This window comes from Cryptomeria japonica, chromosome 11, assembly GCF_030272615.1.
Source record: "Cryptomeria japonica chromosome 11, Sugi_1.0, whole genome shotgun sequence".
Taxonomy (NCBI): Eukaryota; Viridiplantae; Streptophyta; class Pinopsida; order Cupressales; family Cupressaceae; genus Cryptomeria; species Cryptomeria japonica.
In genome coordinates this window covers 287417255-287435535 of record NC_081415.1, presented here as the reverse complement: position 1 = coordinate 287435535, position 18281 = coordinate 287417255, and positions in this window count along the sequence as shown.

Sequence of the window (18281 nt, the reverse complement as noted above, 5' to 3'; positions counted from 1 at the left end):
GCTTTTCCAAAGGTCCAAAGGGTATACCTATGGGTTAGGGGTATTTTGAAACATGTGACTACTCCCATGTGACTATTTAGTCACCTCAAAAAGTGGTTTTTCCAAGGTGAGCGAAAATTCAACTTAGAAAGTTCCTCCTAGGATAGACAACCTTCCCTTTTGATGTCAAACTCTCTTCCCCATCTTCTCACCTTTTCCCTTTCTAGTTTTAGTAATGTGTAAGAGTTTGGGAAGAGCAACCAATGGGAACTCTCACCTCACCCAAGGGGTTGGGAAGTGTGTGAGAGGCCTTCTTAGGCAAGAATTGGAGACTTAATGAGTAATCACCCACTCTCCATTGTTCGAGATTATGCTTTTGTTTTGAAAATTAGTTGTAGAATAGAATTTTTGGAAAAAAGATAGGAGGAAAGTTTGTGTGGATTTGGGCAGCTCATCCCCAACTAAATCTAACATACCTATTGGCAGAATAAGGTTGGTTTTATTTCCTCTTATTTATGTTTTTTATGTTGTTTTGTTGAAGGAAAGAAAAGCTTGTTGAAAGAGATGTGTTTATGTGAAGTGTTGTTGGAGAAAAAAAAATAAAAAATGTAAGCTTTCATTTCTATGTTTTTGTTTATGTGTTCTTGTTTTGGGAGTGTCCAAGATCTCCTACTCTTGAGGGAGTAGGATGGTCTTGGGGTGGAAGGAGTATGATAGCCTTGGGTGAGAGGCTCTACTTATGGAGAGTGATCTCAAGGGTGTCCTTTGTGACCCTTGCTGCATAGCCTTGTGTATGCATTTGGGGGTCATAAGGGGAGAAAATATGGCCTTTGAGCCTTTGGGGGGCATAAGGTATGTGGATACATCTTTTGTTGTATTTTGTATTGCCATGAGGTGGCTTGAATTGTAATTTTTGGCTTGCAATCTCTCCAATGGTACTTGGTCCACTTCCACCCGTGGAAAGATCATCACAAGATGTGGTGAGAGTGTAGCTTGGGATGGGAAGATGTAGGTTGAGTGTTTGCCTTATTTGTTGTATTGTTTGCTTGTTTGTAACTTGTCTAGTGCTTGGTTCTCCAAGCTCAAGGGTGGCTTCTAGTAAGCCTAGGCTGGGAGGTGAGCTCTCCATGGTCAAGTTGTGTTTTTATTGCAGGTTGCTTGGGATGGGAAAAGAAAGAATAAAGAGCTTTGTTGTTGTTTTATGTTGCAGAAAAGTTTAAAAGTCAAATGTATTTAATATTGAAGTTTGTAAAGAGAAAGAGAGCCATTGTTGTATTTATTTTTCCAAAGGAAAAGAAATGTATTATTTTATTCATATTACCATGGAAAGGAAAATATTGTTTGGTTTTTAAACCCATTTGTATTCATATCTACTTTGTATCTACATTTGCTAAAGGAATATTTTTTTTTTTTTCTACTTTGGTAGTTTTGCAAAAAGAAAGAAGAAATGTGTTTGTTTGCATTTAAATCTTCATGTTTTACAAAAAAAAATGAAGTAGATGCATTTTTGTGTAATCTGAAAATAAAATTAGTTGTTACTACATATTCCTTTATGTTATTTATGCTGCTACAAATTTAATTAAACCTGTCATTATTTTTCCATTCAAAGCAGAAATAAATCTTATTATAGTTAGTCTATTTCTTTCAAAAAAAAAACTAGTATTTAGTTTTAGTTTATTTTGTTATCAAAAAAAAAATACATATTAAGTTGTTGTTTAGGATGCATTGTAAATACTAGGTGTAGAATGTTGTTTTTAAACGAAAAAAAAAAACAGAATATTCAACATATATATTTCTTCAATTTTTTAAAAAAAATAATAATAAATATACTCTTTCCCATTAATCAAACTACAAATAACATTAGTAAAATCCCTGCATGCATTCTAAAGTTATACAAGACAATAATAAACTCAAAGGAAGGCCTAAATGAGTTATAGTTTAAAAATGTAGCAATATATATATATATATTACTCCTTTAAATAGCATCCTGAAAATCTGTTTTAAAAAAAAAAAATGATGATGATGTATTTGCAGATTTAATAATACTAAAGGAAGAAGGAGAAAACTGATAAACTTGCTAAATAGGTCATTAAAATATATATATATATATATATATATATATATATATATATATATATATATATATATATATATATATATATATATATATATATATATATATATATATCATTATAAGTGAAATCTGCCAATCCCAAAATAAAACTATATGTATTTTCTTACCATCATATATATATATTTCGCATTGTATTTTTTTAACAACAAAAAAAAAGTTTTAAAAAAAAAAACATTGTTTGGGCAATAATGGGGGGCGCCGCAGCCTTGGGCGGCAACGCCCACAGGCCACGGGAAGCCGCAGCTGTGGGCGGCGCCGTCCATAGGCTGCGGAACCTGCAGCTGTGGGCGGCGACGTCCACAGGCTGCGGGAGCCGCAGCCATGGGTGGTGCTGTCCGCAGCCCGCGGCAACCCCGCGTCGTCTCCTCCCACGCCCGCTAACAAAAACAACCCCCCCGCCGCTTGGCTCTCTCCCTTCCTCCGCCATGAAACAGTCTGGTTCGGCCCTGCGTGCCGCCGTGAACAAAAAAAATGGGCGCCGCTCCCTCCTTCGGCCGCGTCCACACCTGCACACACACACACAAATAAAATAAAATAAAAGAAGTTACACACACACACACAGCACTCAAAAAACAAAAGATAATAGAAGTTAACATATTTGCCCTAACCCTAGTTTCGGGTTAGGGCAAGCACACTTAGATTTAACATAAGAAATGGATGTGTGTGGAGTATATAGGAAGGGGGTGAGGTCAACATGTGACCTTGTAGAATCTTTATATAAAAAAATATATATATTAAATTAATAAAATGAAGCAAACATTCCCCCTTCCTCTTAGGATATATTTGTAGGCATATATATATATATATATATATTAACTTCTATATTTACTTGAAATCAAATTAGTAGTTGCAAAACTAAGTAATGCTCTTTTATTATTTAATGAGTGTAGAAGTATTTTTAATTAAAAAAAAAAGGGGGGGTTTTATACCCTTGGGAGGCTGAACCCTAAGGGAAATAAGATAGGGTAAGTAGGGTCAAGTTGGTCCCTTTCTAAAATTTATATTTTAAGGCATTTTAAATTATGGAGATTTTATTTAATAGGGTTGTCAAAATTACTAACCAGGTCAACTTATTTAAACCCTAGGTAATTAAAGGACTATAAGAGAATATTGGACAAAAATTTTTAGGAATTATATATTTAGTTTGAGATTAATTGCTAGAGAGTTTAATTATTTAATAGAAGATTAATGATCACTATTTTGGGGAAATATTAGCTCGCTTATAACTTAGATCATTTATTGCCTCATAAATTTAGTTGCGTGATTTATTAGAAACATAGTTAAGACCAAACTAGTTTGCATTAATTTAATTAAGTTAGTCGTACTAAGTTAAGTATTTTTAAAAAAAAATTATTCCATTTGTCCCCAAAAGTTTGGGCATGACATTTTGGTATCAGAGCAAGGTTACCAACACTAGGAACCTTACTCCATTACGTTTTGCTATAATTATTTAATTAATTAAATTGTATTTTTTTTTAATTATATTTATTTTTAAATTAGCTCAAATATTTCTCCTAAAATAGTTATTTATTTCATTTTATTTTCTTAAAAAGGATGCCTCCAACTACGCGAAAAGCTCGCAAATGTGGTAGAGGCCCTAGGCGTGAACGCATGGCACGCGAAGAGGTCATTAGAGAGGAATCAGTTCAAGAAATGAACCGAGCAGCTCCTCCTAAATGATCAGTTGACCCAAACCGAGACATCTTGGTAGCTCTACAGAACTTGATTGGCATAGTTTAGGATAGGCTTCCGGCAGTGGATCATAATGTTGAGAACCAGAACTCAGGAAGCCATAGAACAGTGGAACGAGAACGGAGTAGGAGTCCACCTCCTAATCCCGTAGAGAGTTAGGCTGGGCATGAGCCCGAGTCCATTCACCTACTAGCACCACCTCCAGCCGTAGCACCAGTGTATATTGAGAGGGCACATCGGGATCCAGGGGATCTAATCAGAGAGGTTATGCGTCTTCAGCCACCATCTTTTGGGGGATCTACCAATGGGGTAGAAGCAGAGGCATGGCTTTTAAGCCTAGATAGGTGTTTTGCATTGCCCTCTTATGAGAGCAATCTAAAAGCACATGCAGCGGTTCACCTATTGCGAGGAACAGCCTCCACATGGTGGAGACAGGAAGAGTATAAGTGTGGTTTAGAGATAGAAACCCTCACTTGGGAGATTTTCACAGAGAGATTCAGGGAGAGGTACTTATTAGAGCATTTCAGACAGCGTAGGGTGGATGAGTTTCATGACCTCCAGCAGAAGGGTCTTTCAGTGACCTAGTATGAGAAACTACCTAAAAGATGAGAAGCTTCTCGTCAACCAATTTATCAGAGGATTGAATTCTGGCATAGCAAGACCAGTGAGAATGGCCGCTCCAGGGAGCCTTCGGGTTGCCGTGGAGAAGGCTTTGATAGCCTAGGAGATTCAGGGCAGACCCCAGGACTTGAAGGATCGGTTCCAGAACCGTAACCCTGCACCACAGACTTATGGGTTTCAGAAACCCCATTGGAAAGGTAACAACAGACACTCATCGGGGTTCTCCAAACCCCCTCCTTCGCAGCAATCACAGCAAAACTAGAGGCAAAGGCCTCTGCAGAGTCAATAGGGCGCGAAGCCCAAGCAGTGGCAGTCACAGGGTCAGAGGCGAGATCAGAGATCTCAGGCTCCTTACACACCTCTGGTGAGGACTCAGCATTCCTCCAGAGGTGGGTATAGTGGTTCTAGTAGGACAGGGGGACAGTCTTTCTCCAGACCATAGGGAGTGCAGTTTCAAGCACGTGGTGCTTGCTTCACATGTGGAGCCATGGGACACATGGCGAGAGAGTGTCCTCAAGGTCAGATGGCAGGAAATCAGAGGATGGCAGCATCAGAGCCGACAGTTGGGGATATGGGCAAGTCCCATAGGGTCTTCACAGCGGTTGACAACCGCCAAGCAAAGCATCAGGCCACGTTTATTGAGGTAGCAGGTATGATCAAAGGTAGCAGTGTATCTATATTATTTGATTCAGGAGCTACCGACTCTTTTATATCTCCATTGGTTGTGGAGCGTTGCGGGCTAGTGGCAATTAGACAAGAGGTCAGTTGGGAAGTGGAATTAGCTTCAGGGGCTAGAGTATCAGTGGAATCAGAGGTTAAGGGTTGTCAGCTTCAGATTGGTAATACCACCACCTTAGTAGACCTTAGAGTTATGCCACTCGAATCTTATGGCATCGTGCTTGGCATGGATTGGCTTTATGCCCACAGAGCCAAGATGGATTGTCGCCTGAAAAGGATCGAGTGTGAGGATGATCATGGCTCTCCCATAGTGATCACTGGAATTCAGACACCCGTGTCTCTTTGTATGATCTCCACCATGCAGCTTAAGCGGAGCATGCGAAAGGGATGTCAGTTATTTGCCATCACCATTAGTGATCGAGAAGAAGAGGAAAAGGAACCATCTATTGATGACCATCCTATCCTTAAGGAATTTTCAGATGTATTTCCTTCAGAATTATCAGGTATGCCGCCCCGTAGAGAGATTGATTTTCATATAGACCTTGTTCTAGGAGCCGAACCAATTTCACGAGCACCATATAGAATGACCACAAATGAGCTTAATGAGCTCAAGATACAGCTTGAGGAACTCCTAGAGAAGGGCCACATTCGCCCTAGTGTATCCCCTTGGGGTGCACAAGTCATCTTCATGAAGAAGAAGGATGGATCTCTCCGATTATGCATGGATTACCGCCAGTTGAACAAAGTAACCATCAAGAACCGTTATCTGTTGCCCAGGATCGATGATCTGTTCGACCAACTTTAGGGTGCCAAAGTATTTTCCAAGATTGATCTAAAGTCAGGGTACCATCAGTTGAGGATAGTGGATAGTGATATCCACAAGACTGCATTTCACACTAGATATGGCCACTATGAGTTCACCGTGGTCCCATTCGGTCTTACGAATGCCCCAGCAGTTTTCATGAGTCTCATGAATGGAGTATTCCGCACATTCCTCAACCGTTTTGTGATTGTGTTTCTCGATGACATATTGATATATTCACGGAATGAGGAGGAACATGAGGAGCACTTGAGACAGGTTTTGCAGTGTTTGAGGGATAATCAGTTGTATGGCAGTTTGTCGAAGTGTGCTTTCTTTAGAATAGAGGTCAGGTACCTTGGTCATGTTATATCCGGTGATGGGATCTCAGTAGACCCATCGAAGATTAGAGCCATTATGGATTGGCCAGCGCCTACCAATGTGACAGAGGTTAGGAGCTTCATGGGCTTAGCAGGTTATTACCGATGTTTTGTTGAGGGTTTCTCTAGAGTTGCTCATCCTATTACTTCTCTTCAGTGCAAAGGGAAGAAATTTGAGTGGACGGAGAAGTGCGAGAAGGCCTTTCAGGAACTTAAAAAGTCACTTACTACCGCACCTATCCTTGTAGTACCAGATCCTTCAGCTGATTTCATGGTTTGCACAGATGCTTCCCTAGAGGGTTTAGGAGCAATCCTTATGCAGGGTGGCAGAGCTATAGCTTTTGAGTCTAGGAAACTCAAGACTCACGAGCTTAATTATCCTACTCATGACCTAGAGCTTGCAGCAGTAGTGCATGCACTTGTGAGGTGGAGACACTTCCTTTTGGGTCATCATTTTGAGTTGCACTCAGACCATCAGAGCCTTCAATACATATTCACTCAGCCGAATCTTAATGCATGTCAGAGGAGATGGATGGAATTCTTGTGCGAGTATGATTTTGACGTTCACTACATCAAAGGGAAAGAAAATGTAGTTGCAGATGCTTTGAGTAGGAGACGTCATGAGGTATACACCATATCTATGAGCAAGGATTTGAGAGATCGGATCATGTAGCAGTTGCCAGAGGATAGATGGTTTTTAGAGGTTTGTCAGGCTATACGATCCTAGGAAACTTTAGAAGGGAAATATGTGGATTATTCCTTAGAGTCCGATGGTTTATTACACCATAGAGGACGCATCTATGTACCTTCTTTCGGGGGATTGCGGGAGTTCATTATCATAGAGGCTCATAGAGCTCCTTATGGAGCACATCCCGAGGTCAAGAAGTTGCATGCAGACTTGAGGGAATTATACCATTGGCCAGGAATGCGACAGCTTATTACCGAGTTGGTAGCCCGATGCCTTGAGTGTCAGAGAGTCAAGGCGGAGCACCGCCATCCAGGTGCGTTGCTCCAATCTCATGCTATACCAGAGTGGAAGTGGGATACTATATCCATGGATTTCATCATTGGTCTCCCCATGTCATCTCGTCGCCATGATGCCATCTTGGTGATGGTTGACAAGTTGACCAAAGTGGCTCATTTTTCACCAGTTCGTACCACCTTCACAGCACCAGAAGTAGCACAGGTGTTTTTGTGAGACATTGTCAGACTCCATGGTGTTCCATGCAAGATCATTTCTGACAAAGATTCCCTCTTCACTTCTTCCTTTTGGAAGGCATTACAGGCAGCTATGGGTACCAAGCTCCATTTCAGCACAGCCTATCATCCGAAAATGGATGGCCAGACAGAGAGAGTTAATTAGGTGTTAGAGGATATGCTTCACATGTATGTCATGGATCACCAGACTAGATGGGAAGAGTACCTTCCCTTAGTGGAGTTTGCCTATAACAATGGGCATCACACGTCCTTGGGGATGCCACCCTATCAGGCATTATATGGCAGACCTTGTAGGACACCTTTGAGTTGGGACCGCATAGAGGACAGAGTTGCTATTGGTCCTGAGATAGTTCAGGATATGGAGCAGCAGGTGGAGTTGATTAGGTAGCGTCTTAGAGAGGCACAGGATAGACAGAAGAAATATGTAGATGCAAAGAGGATAGATCGTAGCTACTTCATTGGAGACAGAGTCTTCTTGAGAGTGTGACCGCATAAGAGTCCAATCCGATATGGAAAGGGTTCTAAGCTCGCACCTCGATTTGTAGGACCATTTGAGATCCTTGAGAGGATAGGACCAGTTGCCTACCATCTAGCATTGCCACCTAGCCTGTCACGCATCCATGATGTGTTTCATGTTTCAGTTTTGAGGAAGTATATCTATGATGAGTCTCATATTCTAGATTGGGATGCCTTGCAAGTGGAGTCGGACGGGCAGCTAGCCTTGGAGCCCATTCGCATTTTGGCATGCCAGATGCTGGGTCTTCGAGGTCGAGAGCTGGACCAGGTTAGGGTCCAGTGGGATTGCTATGATGAGGTCACAGCCTCATGGGAGGATGCAGCACGTATGAGATCACAGTACCCCCACCTTTTTGATGAACTCCAGGAGGAAGTTCATGCCTAGAGGGGGAGGGTGTGAATCCCTACCCCGACTCAGTTGGATATTTTCAGTTATTTGCATATTGAGACTATTATGGATGTTTTATTTTACGCTTTATGGATTTAGAACTGATATGATTCCATGATTTGGATCACATTGACATATGTTGATGCTTCATTTTATGCATGATGATTATGAAACTTTATATGTTGCTAGAATAGAATTACTTTGAAATGGTGAATGCCATTATTGGAATTTCAGGACTTCATTTTTGATGATAGGAAAATGATGCTTATTTTATGAATGGTTCAATTTTGAGAATTATGTTAACTACTTATGTGGAATCGAATTTGAATGAATGAGATATTGAATTATTGTTGCCAAATGTGTGAGTGTTTGATGTGCAGTGAAATCCATGTATTTAATTATGTATAATTGTGATTGTTGGGAATTACTAATGTGTTAATTGAGATGCGCAGGAAAATTATCCATGTGACCATGGAATTTATATGGAGAACCAAACCTAGACCAATGTACGTTTGTTAAGCCAGGGGTTGTCTATTTGGAGAGACAACACCCCATTTGTAATGTATTTTATTTGTGAAGTGCATGATGCTTGAGTGTTAAAATTAATTTTTGTGTATATGTGTAATCCTACAAGAGACAAATTCCATGTGTGATTTTTATATTGTATTTTATTGTGTCACTTGACACGTGTTGATTAGTGTCATTGATTTTGACTTGTCTCTTGGAGGGAGTTTTGTTTCTACCAAAGCCATTCAAACTCATGAGTGTGGTCCCAAATTTGCCTTGGGTAGGGAGTCTTGGGAGTGGTCAACTCAGGTTTGACCCGTAGGTAAACTTCAGTTGGGTTTCTAAGGGGTTAAATGGACTCTTAGGGTCAGTTTTAGGGCTTTTCCAAAGGTCCAAAGGGTATACCTATGGGTTAGGGGTATTTTGGAACATGTGACTACTCCCACGTGACTGTTTAGTCACCTCAAAAAGTGGTTTTTCTAAGGTGAGCGAAAATTCAACTTAGAAAGTTCCTCCTAGGATAGACAATCTTCCCTTTTGATGTCAAACTCTCTTCCCCATCTTCTCTCACCTTTTGCCTTTCCAGTTTTAGTAATGTGTAAGAGTTTGGGAAGAGCAACCAATGGGAACTCTCACCTCACCCAAGGGGTTTGGAAGTGTGTGAGAGGCCTTCTTAGGCAAGAATTGGAGACTTAGTGAGTAATCACCCACTCTCCATTGTTGGAGATTATGCTTTTGTTTTGAAAATTAGTTGTAGAATAGAATTTTTGGAAAAAAGATTGGAGGAAAGTTTGTGTGGATTTGGGCAGCTCATCCCCAACTAAATCTAACATACCTATTGGCAGAATAAGGTTGGTTTTATTTCTTCTTATTTATGTTTTTTATGTTGTTTTGTTGAAGGAAAGAAAAGCTTGTTGAAAGAGATGTGTTTATGTGAAGTGTTGTTGGAAAAAAAAATTAAAAAAATGTAATCTTTCATTTCTATATTTTTGTTTATGTGTTCTTGTTTTGGGAGTGTCCAAGATCTCCTACTCTTGGGGGAGTAGGATGGTCTTGGGGTGGAAGGAGTATGATAGCCTTGGGTGAGAGGCTCTCCTTATGGAGAGTGATCTCAAGGGTGTCCTTTGTGACCCTTGCTGCATAGCCTTGTGTATGCATTTGGGGGTCATAAGGGGAGAAAATATGGCCTTTGAGTTTTTGGGGGGCATAAGGTATGTGGATGCATCTTTTGTTGTATTTTGTATTGCCATGAGGTGGCTTGAATTGTAATTTTTGGCTTGCAATCTCCCCAATGGTACTTGGTCCACTTCCACCCGTGGAAAGATCATCACAAGATGTGGTGAGAGTGTAGCTTGGGATGGGAAGATGTAGGTTGAGTGTTTGCCTTATTTGTTGTATTGTTTGCTTGTTTGTAACCCGTCTAGTGCTTGGTTCTCCAAGCTCAGGGGTGGCTTCTAGTAAGCCTAGGCTGGGAGGTGAGCTCTCCATGGTCAAGTTGTGTTTTTATTGCAGGTTGCTTGGGATGGGAAAAGAAAGAATAAAAAGCTTTGTTGTTGTTTTATGTTGCAGAAAAGTTTAAAAGAGAAATGTATTTAATATTGAAGTTTGTAAAGAGAAAGAGAGCCATTGTTGTATTTATTTTTCCAAAGGAAAAGAAATGTATTATTTTATTCATATTACCATGGAAAGGAAAATATTGTTTGGTTTTTAAACCCATTTGTATTCATATCTACTTTGTATCTACATTTGCTAAAGGAATATATATATATATATATATATATATATATATATATATATATATATTTCTACTTTGGTAGTTTTGCAAAAAGAAAGAAGAAATGTGTTTGTTTGCATTTAAATCTTCATGTTTTACAAAAAAAATGAAGTAGATGCATTTTTGTGTAATCTGAAAATAAAATTAGTTGTTACTACATATTCTTTTATGTTATTTATGCTGCTGCAAATTTAATTAAACCTATCATTATTTTTCCATTCAAAGCAGAAATAAATCTTATTATAGTTAGTCTATTTCTGTCAAAAAAAAAACTAGCATTTAGTTTTGTTTTATTTTGTTATCAACAAAAAAATACATATTAAGTTGCTGTTTAGGATGCATTGTAAATGCTAGGTGTAGAATGCTGTTTTAAAAAAAAAAAAAAAATAGAATATTCAACATATACATTTCTTCAATTTTTTAAAAAAAATAATAATAAATATACTCTTTCCCATTAATCAAACTACAAATAACATTAGTAAAATCCCTGCATGCATTCTAAAGTTATACAAGACAATAATAAACTCAAAGGAAGGCCTAAATGAGTTATAGTTTAAAAATGTAGCAATATATATATATATATTTATTACTCCTTTAAATAGCATTCTGAAAATCTGTTTTATAAAAAAAAAATGATGATGATGTATTTGCAGATTTAATAATACTAAAGGAAGAAGGAGAAAACTGATAAACTTGCTAAATAGGTCATTAAAATATATATATATATATATATATATATATATATATATATATATATATATACCCAAAATAAAACTATATGTGTTTTCTTACCATCATATATATATATAAAAAAAACAAAATATATAAATATTTCGCATTGTATTTTTTTAACAACAAAAAAAAAGTTTTTAAAAAAAAAACATTGTTTGGGCAATAATGGGGGGCGCCGCAGCCTTGGGCGGCGACGCCCACAGGCCGCGGGAAGCTGCAGCTGTGGGCGACGCCGTCCACAGGCTGCGGAACCCGCAGTAGTGGGCGGCAACGTCCACAGGCTGCGGGAGCTGCAGCCGTGGGCGGCGCTGTCCATAGCCCGCGACAACCCCGCACCGTCTCCTCCCACACCCGCTAACAAAAACAACCCCCCCGTCGCTCGGCTCTCTCCCTTCCTCCGCCATGAAACAGTCTGGTTCAGCCCTGCGTGCCGCCGTGAACCAAAAAAATGGGCGCCGCTCCCTCCTTCGGCCGCGTCCACACCTGCACACACACACACACAGCACTCAAAAAACAAAAGATAATAGAAGTTAACATATTTCCCCTAACTCTAGTTTCGGGTTAGAGCAAGCACACTTAGATTTAACATAAGAAATGGATGTGTGTGGAGTATATAGGAAGGGGGCGAGGTCAACATGTGACCTTGTAGAATCTTTATATAAAAAGAAATATATATTAAATTAATAAAATGAAGCAAACATTCCCCCCTTCCTCTTAGGATATATATATATATATATAAGTAAATTAACTTCTATATTTACTTGAAATCAAATTAGTAGTTGCAAAACTAAGTAATGGTCTTTTATTATTTAATGAATGTAGAAGCATTTTTAATAAAAAAAAAAAAAGGGGTTTTTATACCCTTGGGAGGCTGAACCCTAAGGGAAATAAGATAGGGTAAGTAGGGTCAAGTTGGTCCCTTTCTAAAATTTATATTTTAAGGCATTTTAAATTATGGAGATTTTATTTAATAGGGTTGTCAAAATTACTAACCAGGTCAACTTATTTAGACCCTAGGTAATTAAAGGACTATAAGAGAATATTGGACAAAAAAATTTAGGAATTATATATTTAGTTTGAGATTAATTGCTAGAGAGTTTAATTATTTAATAGAAGATTAATGATCACTATTTTGGGGAAATATTAGCTTGCTTATAACTTAGATCATTTATTGCCTCATAAATTTAGTTGCGTGATTTATTAGAAACATAGTTAAGACCAAACTAGTTTGCATTAATTTAATTAAGTTAGTCATACTAAGTTAAGTATTTTATAAAAAAAAAATTATTCCGTTTGTGCCCAAAAGTTTGGGCATGACACTTTCTTTCTAATAATCCCAAAGCCCAGATTTTGTTCCAAGAATGTGAATTTGGAAATTATCTCATTCTTGCACCTGATAAAAAATAAATAGAAGAAGCAGTTGATGAACAAGACAAATTGTGGCAAATGGAATTCAATGGAAGTTGTGCCAACTCTGGTTCAGGAGCAGGGGTAGTTCTACTTTTGCCTAACAGTAATGTTTTTCCTTTTTCCTTTAAATTAGATTTCAAGAATACAAATAACACTGCGGAATATGAGGCATTACTTTTAGGGTTGAATGAAGCCAAATATAAGGGCATAAAATTGCTTAAGGTGAAAGGTGATGCTGAGCTGATTGTTAAACATGTAAGAAATGTTTACTCTGTTAAAAATGATAGACTGGAATATTATAGAAACAGAGTTTGGGATGAGATGGAGTTTTTTGACGCTTTCTCAATTGAAGCTATACCAAGAGAGAAAAACACTAGGGCGGATTCATTGGTCGTTTCAACTTCTCTCTTGTTACCACGCCCAGACTTTAAGAATGATTCTTATAGGATTGAAATGATTTACAGGCCTAGTGTTCCTGACAATGTGAATCATTGGCAAGTATTTGATACAGATGCTCAGATTAAAGATTTTCTGGAGTGTACCCGTTCATTTGTCCAATCATATTTTGAGGGTTCTGAGGACAATTGTAAAGAATTTTGTCCAGATCCTGGTATCAATTCTGATAAGAGTTTCATTTAGCTTAAGGGAAACAAAATCTCGAAAGGTTTGGTGACTCTAGAGAGGTTTTTCACCCGTAATGATGTGTTCACTGGCAAGAAAGTTCTTGATGATGATAGTAAGGTGGGTTGTGAAAAAATCAATCTTGGTGATGAATCTAATCCTAGAATGGTAACAATTGGCAAATGTTATTCTTCTAAGGAGAAGTGAATTCTCATTGAGTTATTGAAAGAATACATTGACGTGTTTGCTTGGTGTTATGATGATTTGAAGGAATTTAGGAATGGTTAGTTTCAACATCAAATTTCGTTGAAGCCTAGTGTTTCTCCTTTTAGACAAAAACTGAGAAATTTCAATCCCATGATGGTAGAAGCAATTTTCAAAGAGGTAGATAAAATGCTAAAAGCTAGAATTATATACCCAATCCATCACTCCACATGGGTAGCCAATATAGTACCTGTAAGGAAGAAAAATGGGAAAATTCGGATTTGTGTAGATTTTCGCAATCTGAACTAGGCAAGTCTTAAGGATAACTATGCTTTACCCAATATGGACCATATTTTGCAGAAAGTAGCTGGATCAGAAATGATGTCAATGTTAGATGGTTTTTCTGGCTACAATCAAATTAGTTTATAGAAAATGAACAGCATAAGATAGTATTTATCACCCCTTGGGGAACATTTGCATATAATCGTATTCCTTTTGGTTTGATTAATGTCGGATCAACTTTTCAAAGGGCCATGGATTCTTCTTTTAGGGATTTTCGTGATAGGATTATTGTTGTTTACCTAGATGACTTGACCATGTTTTCTAAAGATAGGAAGAATCATCTCAAAGATTTGAGGGCAGTTCTACAACGTTGTCGAGAGCATGGTATCTCCTTGAATCCAAAAAAGTCAGTTTTCTATGTAACTAAGGGCAAATTATTGGGGCACATCATTTCGAAAGAAGGTGTCAAGATTGATCCAAAAAGAGTCAATGCAATCCAACACCTCAACTTGCCTTCAAATCAGACTGGAGTAAGGACATTTTTTGGTCAAGTAAATTTCCAGAGAAGGTTTGTACCTGAATTTGCAAAAACTACTAAGCATATCATTGGCTTGTTGAGTGAGAGATACCCTTTTAAATGGACTGATGAATCCAAGGAGGCTTTTGAAAAGATCAAGAGTTCAGTTGCCAATGCACCAACCCTCATCAACCCAGATTGTAAAAGGGATTTTATCATATACTGTTATGCCTTAGAACATATAATGTTAGGAATATTATTACAGGTAGATGGATCTGGGACTGAAGCACCCATAGCATTCATGAGCGTCCCTCTTAAGAAACATGAACTTAAGTATTCACTCTCAGAGAAACAAGCCTTTGCCATGGTTAAAGTTGTAAAGCAATTCTAGTATTATATTCTGCATTCTCACTTTGTGGTGTTTGTTCTGGATTCTGCAGTAAAAAGAATTCTGACTCAGTAGGAAGTTGGGCTCAACAAAAGAGCGACATGGGTAACCAAAATTCAGGAATATGATCTGGATATTCGTCCTACAAAAATGGTTAAAGGACAGGGTTTATGTAAATTAATAGCAGATAATAAGGTGGAAACAGATGAAGAGCTACCATTGACTCTGTTTGTTGGGTTACAAGAAACATGGTTTTCTGATGTAGCTTATTACTTGACCTATGGTAGTTGCCTGAGTCATTTGTCAACTAAAGAACAAAGGAATCTCAAATTAAAAGTAGCCAAGTATGTTATCTGGCAACATGTTTTGTATAAAAAAATATTGGATGGTACCTATTTGAGATGTGTAGATAAGCCACAACAGCGAAAGCTTTTAGAAGTTTATCATGATGAAGCCTGTGGTGGAGATTTCTCATCCTTAGTAACCACTTTTAAGATTTTAAGAAATTTTTTTCATTGGCCTGGTATGTTCCGTGATGCATATACTTATGTTAAGGGATGTGAAAAATGTCAATGCTTTTCTGGAAAATCACAGTTGGCGGCTCTACCTTTAAAGCCTGTGGTAGTGGATGAACCTTTCAAACAATGGGGTATTGATTTCATTGGTCCAATAAATCCTCATTCTAGTGCTAGCCATATGTATATTTTGACAGCAACAGATTATTTTACTAAGTGGGTGGAGGCTATCCCCACTAAGAAGGCGAACTCAGAGGTAGTATGTAATTTTCTTAAAGATTGCATCTTAGTCTATTTTGGGGTTCCTCATAAGATTGTTATTGATAATGCATCATATTTATCCTCTAAGGAATTGACCATGTTCTATTATGAACATCAAATTACTCTTTCACACTCCTCTGATTACTTCCCGCAAGGTAACGGGTTGGTAGAATCGAGCAACAAGAATCTAGTAGCAATCATGAAGAAGTTAGTTGATGATAATGCCCGAAACTGGCATAAAAAGTTATATGAAGCCTTATGGGCAGATAGAATTACCCCTAAAAGAGAAATTGGAATGGTACCTTATGAACTGGTGTATGGGATTGGTGCAAAGATTTCTTTACCTCTGGAATTGGCAGCAACAAAGCTTCAAACTGTAATTGAAGACTCTTTCTTCCAAAATGCTCTAGAAAAGAGAGTCATGTATTTGACGAAGTTGGAAGAGGAAAGGGAAATGATGGTGGATAGAATTACTGAACATCAGAACAGGGTGAAGAAAATCTTTGATATGAAAGCTCGACCAAGGGGGTTCCTCAAAGAGGATGAAGTACTACTATGGGACAAGAGAAGAGAACCAAAGGGTGCCCATGGAAAATTTGATTCACTGTGGAGAGGTCCATTCAAGATCCATGAAGTGGTGGGACCGAATGCATTCAGACTGAATTATCATGATGGAACAGTTATGCCCTATACCTATAATGGGCAAGATTTGAAGCTCTATAAACTTTGAAATCTCTGATCAAGAGTTCCTGTGTATAGTAGATTAGTTGATTTTTTTTTTCTTTTTGGTGTGTGTCTTTTCGTCTTCTTTTCTATTCTGCTATGCGAAACCAGAGATTTAGAGTTCTTTGCACTTTTCACAAAATGCAATCCCCAGTCAAAGCCAATGTTACCTTGTCATTCGTCCCTCATAACAAGAGTGAGTCGTCTTGCAAAATTTTTGGTTGAGTCCTTATCTTGTTAAAAGTTTGTTGGTTCAATCCTTAACCCTCCTATAAATCATTTCGAGATCCTTAGCATTACGTTTCAATGGTCAGTTTGAACCTCATGAACCCCTTGAACCATCCTGAATAGAGTTCATAGTGTTCATTTAGGTACCACAGGTTCTAAGTTGTGTCTAAGACATATTCAGGCTAACATTCACTCAAGTATTTTGCAGCAGCTCTATTTCACGATCGCAGATGATATTTCATATACTCTTTCTCTAGGGTGTGAACCATTTGAACCTAGTTCAAACAATTCAGTGATGCTCAAGTTGTTCGGTGAAGTTCAAAGGACCAAAGACAATCAACAAAGTTAATCTTTTCCAAAGGAAAATCTCCTTGGTATAGCATCTACTTTGAACTACCTGAACCCTCATGAAGTTAGATCAAATGGTTCGTGAATGTTCAAACCAGGTGGGTCCAATGGAAAAGACTAAATGATATGATGGTGCATTTATTACTAAGTAAGATGAAGATTTGGCCATATCTTGGGTGACATCAACTAGCCAATTTTTGAAGGCAAGTAATCATTTTTATGAGTTGGCAATTACGCTGAGAGTGCTATCGTGCATTCAATATACACGCATGATGTCAAATCCCAATGCTCGACACATTTGAGTTGATGGCTAAAATTAATGCCCTTAATGAGCTTTTGGCGCTTCATTTGTTATAAGGTATGAAGTGATTTATTTTTGAAACCTGTTCTTCATTGCTGCGGAGTGTCTGGTCGAAGGTTTGTTTGCTGGTAGTCATTCAATTGGTTTCAGCTGTGAAGGTGAGTTTTGATTCCTATCTTCTTCAGTGATTTTTAGTTGTTTTTCTCTCTTGTAATAAAATTTCTTGGAGAGATAAGGGTTGTTGGTTATGAGTTATGAAGTCCACTCTGCATCTTTTTGGAAACATTTTTAGTCTTGCTTGCAAAGAACCCATTGTCAGTGACATAGACCTGAAAGGAGAGAATTTAGAAGTCTTGAAGGAAAGGGTGTTTAAGGGTATCGATGGTTCTTTTGGTTTAGAAATTCTAAGTAGTGGCCTGATAGAGGTGACAGCCTTCCCTTCTGCTATTCCTTGCCCAGAATTAGTTAGGGAATGCATTGCGAGATATGACCCTATTTCTGAAACCATCAAGAGGGACAATGGTGAAACCCTCCTTGTGATTAATAGGGAATTCATTTCTTTTGTTTTCAAACTGCCAGATTATAAGTTCTCAAATTTTTCCCCTACCCAATCAATCACTAAGTAAAATACAGACAAGAGTGGACACCAGAATAATTATAGCAAAGCATTGGTTGAGAGTTCCTCAGAGAGGTGGCTCCAGGTTACCTAAAAATCCCAACAAAAATCACATGCTTCCTCACATCCATGATTTTATGTTGTTGTTACACCGAGTTAGAAGTTCAGCTAAAGCCCACAACTTTAATGAATGGATTTACTGTTATGTGCAACTGGTGTTGGAAGGAAAATAGTTCCTTGACTGGGCAGAGCTTATTACTGACTCTATAAAAGAATAGCTAAGCATGGAAAAGAAGTTCAAACAAAATTTCTTCATGTCTTCTTATTTGATATATTGTTTAGCATGTGTCAAAGAAATAATGGGAATTCCTAGGCAACTTGCTGAAGGAGATGTTTATGTATACAACTTTTACCCCATGCTGCAAAAAGATAATGCATTGCAAGATTTT